The 7,224-nt window shown below is 50.9% G+C and overlaps 1 protein-coding gene across 7 annotated transcripts in view; it reads right to left on the bottom strand.

The window, feature by feature from the left end:
- Window positions 1-868: 868 nt before the first annotated feature.
- The window catches only part of LOC147027283 (uncharacterized), a 171,395-nt gene continuing 165,039 nt past the window's right edge, over window positions 869-7,224 (bottom strand). For 2 of the 7 annotated variants that reach the window (XM_085883546.1, XM_085883547.1), the window contains one exon: window positions 871-1,332. The gene's annotated coding sequence lies outside the window, so the exon portion shown is untranslated. Of the gene's footprint in view, window positions 1,333-7,224 lie in introns of all 7 variants that reach the window. The other 5 variants (XM_085883544.1, XM_085883545.1, XR_015058771.1 and 2 more) reach the window with 5 other exon arrangements.

Genomic DNA, 7,224 nt, shown 5'->3' with positions numbered 1-7,224 from the left:
TCATTGATGATTATTGTGTGAAGTATTAATATTTGAGGGTTCATCAAATTCAAGTTCTTCTTCGAAGTGATCAGTGGAACTGCAAAATAACCATTTTTCATATTAAAATGGTGGCAAATTTGAAAATATGAGACAGGTCTGATATATACACTTCCAATTTTATCATTATCGGATTCCTTGACCATGAAAATATGGAAGTAGACACCAAGATTGTGTTTGTAAGTGCATTAGAAGAGAAAATACAGCCCAAAACAGAATTTTTCGAAAGTCGGTGGCGGCCATTTTATTTTTTGTCTCGAAAAAAAATTCCTCAAGGGTGAGAGTCTGGCACCTGGCTGATTCCGATTCAGGATAGCTCAGAGATGATGAATCAACCAAAAAAAAAACTTCTTAATGACACCAGAACATGCTTTTTCACATTTCCGCTGGACGATATTCACCATCACCGCCTTACCGCAGCACAAAGCACCATTTGCTGTGTTTTGTACAGAACAGTGTTGACGAATTAATGACCTTGTTGTGATCGTTGTGGAATTCAGTTTCTTGTTGTGATCGTTGTAGAATTCTGTAGCTGTTGTGGAATTTTTATTCTTAATGTTTTAGCTGACTCGAATGTAAATCCTGTTACTCAAATCAAAGTACGACAGACATCGAGTAACTCACTGTCCACAACAGAAGGTACTTTACTTCAGAGAAAAGTTTATTTAACTTGGTACCAAGGAGCTCAGAAACAAAAGACGAAAGCATCCACAGAATTATTTCTTCTATCCAGCAATGAATTTTTCACTGATATATATATATATATATATATATATATATATATATATATATATATATATATATATATATATATATATATATATATATATATATATATATATATACATAAATATACACACACAAATGAGAGAGTGGAGAGGGTCTGATAAGCATGTAGGTAATAGAACACAAAAATTACGTGTCCACCAACTGGACAGCGAATTACATCATTAAAAGCAAAAGTTGCAGTTATCTCACAGGTCACCTTGGACTTGGAGAGAATTAAACAAAAAGTCCAATGCGGGACAAAGGAATACAGGATAAAACATTAGGTTATAGGTTTGACAATAAAAAAATGATGATAGTAGGCAAAAGTACATGACTGATGTCCGTGAAACAAACAGCAAGGGTTTCTTGAAAAAGAAGAACATTTCCCCAACAACAGCGATATCCCAACTGTACTCAGGATTTGCATAAACTGTCAGCTTTTGCCATCATAGTCTTGAACCTCTGTACCTTTTGTTTTTCTCCTCCTATTATGGACTCGATGGAGATCTTTTTCAATTTCGTTACCTGCAAAGAAAAGTCAAATATCGATTGCAGCAGAGTTTTGACCTCTTGCACAACTGCATTTGTATTAAATTTTATGTTCTGAAATATGACAGAACATTTTTTTCCCCCACTTTTGAAACTGGATCACCAGCACTCAATCCATTTGGCAGAGCTGGTTTCAGTGTTGTTCTGTCATTAAATGCAGTCCCTTCTCTGAACAGGCAAGGTTCTTACTCTTTGTCTCTTGAAATACATTGCTAGTTGGACTAAAACAATGACGTCAACCTTCTTAATCTTCCAAACAGTTCCTACTACTTCTTCTTCTTCTTTCGGTTGCTCCCGTGAGGGGTCGCGACAGCGGATCATCCGTATGATCCGCATAGTGATTTGGCACATGTTTTACGCTGGATGTGCTTCCTGACGCAACCCTGGTCGCCTCTTACGACACAAGGATAAGGTACACCTATTTTAACCGGGGTATACACCGGCCCAGTATACTGGTACTCATTTCACCGACCTCAGAAGGATGACAGGCTGAGTCAACCCCCTGGTGTATTAATTCAGTGGCCCAAAGGGGCTTGAACTCAGGACCTCTTGGATCCCAAGCCGCTGCCCCAACCACTGCGCCAACACCAGGCTCCAAACAGTTCCTACTACATGTATGCTAAAAGCATAAGCCAAACTGAAAGGAGAAAACAGCATATGGGGTTGGAAGTGGCATGAAATGTCAATCCTGGAAGCAAACGGAGTAGCGAGCCCTGAATAAGAACATGAATGCAAGAACGAGCCAAAAAGAAACAGGAAGAACATTGAATGAAACAAGAAGTGATCAACAAAAGATGCGATAGAGGAAATTAAATTGCAAAAGTGTGTGGGTTGTTGGCAGAGAGAAAACAAGAATGATGGCACTGTGGTCACAACCTGTGACACTATGTATATGTATATATATTGTTGCGGATTCGCGCCCGCCGGCGTGCTGACGGCCACGTAACTCGAATTGCGGCACGTCGCCCACCGGACGGACAATCCAGTCGTGACCCTCTCGGACTAACGCCGGGAACCAGTCACGGGTGGACCTTTCGGTCTCACCGCGATCGAGCCAATCGGCCCCCGCGTGGGATAGGGTTGCTCGCCAAATTCGACCTACCTAAGTACCCACACGGAGGGTAGACCGGGCGATCGCACCTCGCCGAAGGTCGACTTCGGACACGGGCCACTTATGCGACCCGTTCCGTACTATCGGGATAACCGAGCGGTGTTATTCGTCGACCTCGACGGTTCGATTAATTATCGGGCGTCTTAGCCCAGGACCAACCCTTTACGTGAAGCAAGATGAGGATACAATGAAAGAAATGACGAAGCGAAGTGGGAAACAGTTCAACACAAAGCACATTTATTCGCGATGAACGGAAAGCACACATATTCAATTCCACCAAAAGCACATAGAAAAGAAGAAGAAACACAATGCAATTTTACACAAAAAGCAAATGCGACAATGCAGATCTAATACCGATTACGCGAGCACACGGCAACACTTATACAATTTTACTTCACAGACGGCGCCGACAACACACATTCCCAAAGCAAAAGAAAAGAGAACCACCCTCCAGGATGAGGCGGGCCTGAGGCCGAGACCGGGTCGGGCCTACCCGTCTGGTGATGAGACGCGGAGCGGCGATGGTGCCCCAACTCCGCGGGCCTCGCGGACAGTGTCTGGTAGGGGGTGGGAAGGGGGCCCCCTTGGTCGCACTATCTCAGCGCGGGGGGGGGAAAAAGGAGGGGGTTGCTGATGCTCGGGGAAAGGAGGATTTTTACTCTGTCTCGGGTCCCGCAACGAGCGTCTCCACCTCGACCAGGTCGCGCCGTCGGCCTCCCTGGTGTGCAGCTCCCGGCACCGACGCGAGCACCCCCTCGTCTGCCCTCGCCGCCGCCTCTCCACAGCTCCGTCCTCTTCGCTCCGACTCCAACTCCAAACTCTTCCTCCTGCGAACTCCTTCCAACGCACACACAACCCCAACGCACACGACGACAACTTTTCTGACGAACGCAGCCGCTTATATAAGCCCCGTGGCTTCGCCTTCGACCCCCTGCCTTCGACCTTTCACCTCGCTCCCCATTGGCCCGAGAAAAAGTGGGCGTGAATGCATTTTGATCCATGAATTTGCATATAGCGACCGCCCTCCAACGCCCTGGAGGCGGGGCCAAATCGCCCCTCGCTCACCGATTGGACGGAACAAAAGTGGGCGTGTGTCGTTTTTGATCCGTTTTTGGAGCGGAAAGTCCGTGGTTTTGTACACGCTGTTCGGCGCGCGCCCTGCACGAGTCCAATACCGGTACCCACAAGCGGCGCAAGAACGGTGGCGATGCGACGGTTGCGAGGTGTGACGGGAAAGGTCGTGGCTGTTGTGGTGAAGCGGCGCCGCGGTGGGTGGTTGATGTTGTGATGACTGTTGAGACGCGGTTGGCGGTGGTAATCATGGCGGTTGGTCCAAAATAAAGATAGTAAAAAAAACGGCTATCCTGAAGAGTCGCAGCACGCATGAATGACATGTATTCCCACTAGACAACGGGTTTGGGCCTAACTACACATATACTTACGGAGATATCTCACCTAAGGGACCTGAATGGTGGTTTGCGAATTTGGTAACCACAACACTACCCCTCCCCTTTTTACAGACTCGTCCCGAGTCGTCAAATTCTCGTGTGCCATCATGTGTAGTTTTCCCCTAGTACATTTTACCTACGGATCCCTGAGTGCGACATTCATGGTATTCGTGTCCCCAAAATAAATAACCTGAGGGCTGCGTAACTACCTAAACAAACTCACTCACACGGACGACTTAAATAAAATTGCCGGCGCTAGGACAGACATGCCGGGGGCGCACTCATATTTACAGTACATCTTAACCTTAACTTACAAATTTTACACTAAACCATGGCCCAGGATCAATGAGCTCTGCAAAAAGAAAGCAGTTAACAGGGAGCCAGGCTGCTCGCATGCAGTCTCTGGCTCAAAACAATGCCGGTGACAGGGAACGTGGCTGGCTGCTCACACGCAGTCTCCGTGCCAGCTCAAGTGGCACACGCAATGAACACAACGAATGGATGGATGGACACAAACACGGTGCACGGGCCGCCACTGCAGGCCCGTGTTGTAGCTGCCAACAGGGCAGTTCTTGCAGCTTGCCAACTGTTGCTTTCTGATCCTGGCGCACATGGCAATGAACAGGGGGGGGCAAAGCAAAAATTGAACGGGGCTGGTGAACAGGGGCAGTGGGCATGGCATGGCAAAGGCAGCAGGCAAACACAGCCTGCAGAAGAAGGCCGCTGCAGGCAAACACAGCCGGCAGATGAACTGGCCGGCACAGGCCTTGCAGCAACACAACAGCTGCCGATGAAGTGGGCCGGCACAGGCCTTGAAGAAAAACAGCCAGCCGGCAGATGAAGTGGGCCGGCCTCCGCCTTGAAGCAAAACACGGCCAGCCGATGAAGTTGGCCAGCCTTTGCCGTTCAGTGGAGGTTGGTGGAGGGAGTGCGGTGGTGCTGGCCACTTGGAAGGTGGGCTCGGACCTACCTACCTGTCTCCCTCCCAACCTATCGCCTTTGCCTGTCACTGTACATACCCACTCCCTTAATTTGTCAAACCCCAATTTATTTTTTTGTTGTTTTTATTTTTACTTCCCCACTATAAATCGTCCCCTAACCCCCTGTATTGTCCTTGTTCGGCAAACCTATCCTGTCACCTAGCCTACTCCCAACCCCTATGTTCCCTTCCCGGAGGGGAATAAGGGAGAGCTAGCGTCCTGTGTCGAGGCCCAATTCAAGCCTCAGGATGGCCTCCCCAGACTTCAGCGATCTATAACACAAAGTGGGTCCAGCGGCCCACAACGAGAGCGAGGGGATGGATGGTGCGGAGGGGTACACTTCCTATTCTACCCTATCCATTTAACTGTTAAACTACCCCGGGGCTTTCAACAAGCGCCTCTCGCTTAAACTATCGGTTCTATAAACCCAGATTCCCGTCGCCTGTGTTGGTGTCCTCACAATTTCAGGCCTCGCCCCCCAATTTTCTCTCCGTGCCCTCACACGGTCTCATGGCTGGGACACGTGGCTCCCCTTGGCAGGCACGACCCTCTGCCGATTCTCCGACGATGGCACCCCCAGGCACTACACTGCCTCCGAGCCTACCAGCTCCCTAACACCGGGGAGTGCCCCCCATGGCACCTCCCCTGAAACGCACACGTGGCAGGCTGGCTTCCCGGGCCCCTTTCCGAGGGTCACCCGTGCCCACAACACTGCCCACGCGGCTAATGGCGCCCCGGGCCCCCGCACCAAGCAGGCGCACCCGTGCCCACTACGCTATCCCGGCCCCCCATGGGCCCTTGGCCTACCACGGCCGACTCGCCTGGTGCCCGGGGTCCCCACTCAGCGATACTCACCTTCCGCAGCCACGCTCCCAAGCCCGTCAACAGGGCTCCTGCACCCCTCCAAATGGGTCTCGAGCCTACTTTCCCACCAACAGCAAAACGACCTCCATTTTTCAATTTGACTAACCCAGCTAACTCACTCTACACTGACCCCGGGGTCCCTTGGGCGGGAGTCACTCCTCCCCCCCCAATCACTCATCGCACCATGCAGTCCCCATTCGCTCCACTCACACAGACCCGCTGGCCTCACTCACTCACCAAGTACTCACCTCACAACTCTCCTACTCTTCAACACACTCACCGCTGAACTCTGCCATCCTTCTTACTGCATCCCCTAACTAACTCGTGCTCCCACGTCGTCCCTTAAACTATAGCACGTTCCTTTTAACACTACGTAGCTAAGCTACGTCCCCTCTACACATTCACAAGTCTGTCCATGTCCTCAAAATCAATCATTTTATTTCCCAACCTAAAGCTCACTAAATCCCTCTACCTAATCCATTCCACGGACTCCATGAGGACTTACCCATGCCCCATGAAGTCGGTCTAACTAAGCTAACCCTTCCCCCTAACTAGTTTCCATCCTGTGCCCCGGGGTCAAGGGGGTCTTCCACCCCTTGCCCAGGAATCCTGTGCACCCGAAAGTGAGGCTTGTTTTTTTTTTTTTCCCATGCGCAGCACCAGCGCGGCAACTCGCGCACTCGCGCACTTTACACCAGCCCGTGACGTCATGCAGCTGCACGTGTTCCTCGTCCCTCCTTGGACGGTACCATCCGGCAGGGATACCCCTCCTGCCGGATTCCAACCCCACGTGCAGCCATGGCGTCACCGTGCGCATAAAAAAAAAAAAAACACAAGCCCCACGTCTCGAGGGGTTCCCCACGCGAACACATGTGCTTTGCCCGTTGGAGCTTAACACACACGATCGCGTGGAGAACCCGTCTGGTCCAAATCCGTAATCCTGCCTAAACTTTGTCCGTCCGCGGGATCGGCAAATCCACCGCGTGCGTTTCCGGACCGGGACTTCACTCTCGCAAGCGAGCACGTGGTGGTCTCGTGCGTTGCACAGCACGGACCTCGTGCTCACTGCTGGGTGAACCCGGCACGGTCCCCGAAACAACTACAGCCGCTACTCGGCTTTCTTTCCTGTCATGTCGCCGTCGTCGCCTCCATTCCACCCACGCACACCTGCGTGTTACGACGCTCACACTCAATTCCATTACATTCACATCGGGAGACGCGGCTGCGTGCTCCCGCATGCCAACCGACATCTCCCTCACATACCGCTCTCTCACACACACGGTCTCCCTTGCACTCGGCCGTTCACTCATGCGTGCCTCACCACTCACACAAACCATACTACTTACACTCGCGGGGGCACTCACCCGCGGTGCCTCATCCACACTCCGTGCCTCACTCACACACGCGGGGGCACTCACCCGCGGTGCCTCACTCATACTGGCCGCTTCATCCACACACGCGGCCC

The sequence above is a fragment of the Eptatretus burgeri genome, chromosome 5 (genome assembly GCF_056783735.1).
Source record: "Eptatretus burgeri isolate ZD-2024b chromosome 5, Ebu_testis_v1, whole genome shotgun sequence".
NCBI classification, from domain to species: Eukaryota; Metazoa; Chordata; class Myxini; order Myxiniformes; family Myxinidae; genus Eptatretus; species Eptatretus burgeri.
This window is presented reverse-complemented; position numbering and strand designations above follow the sequence as displayed.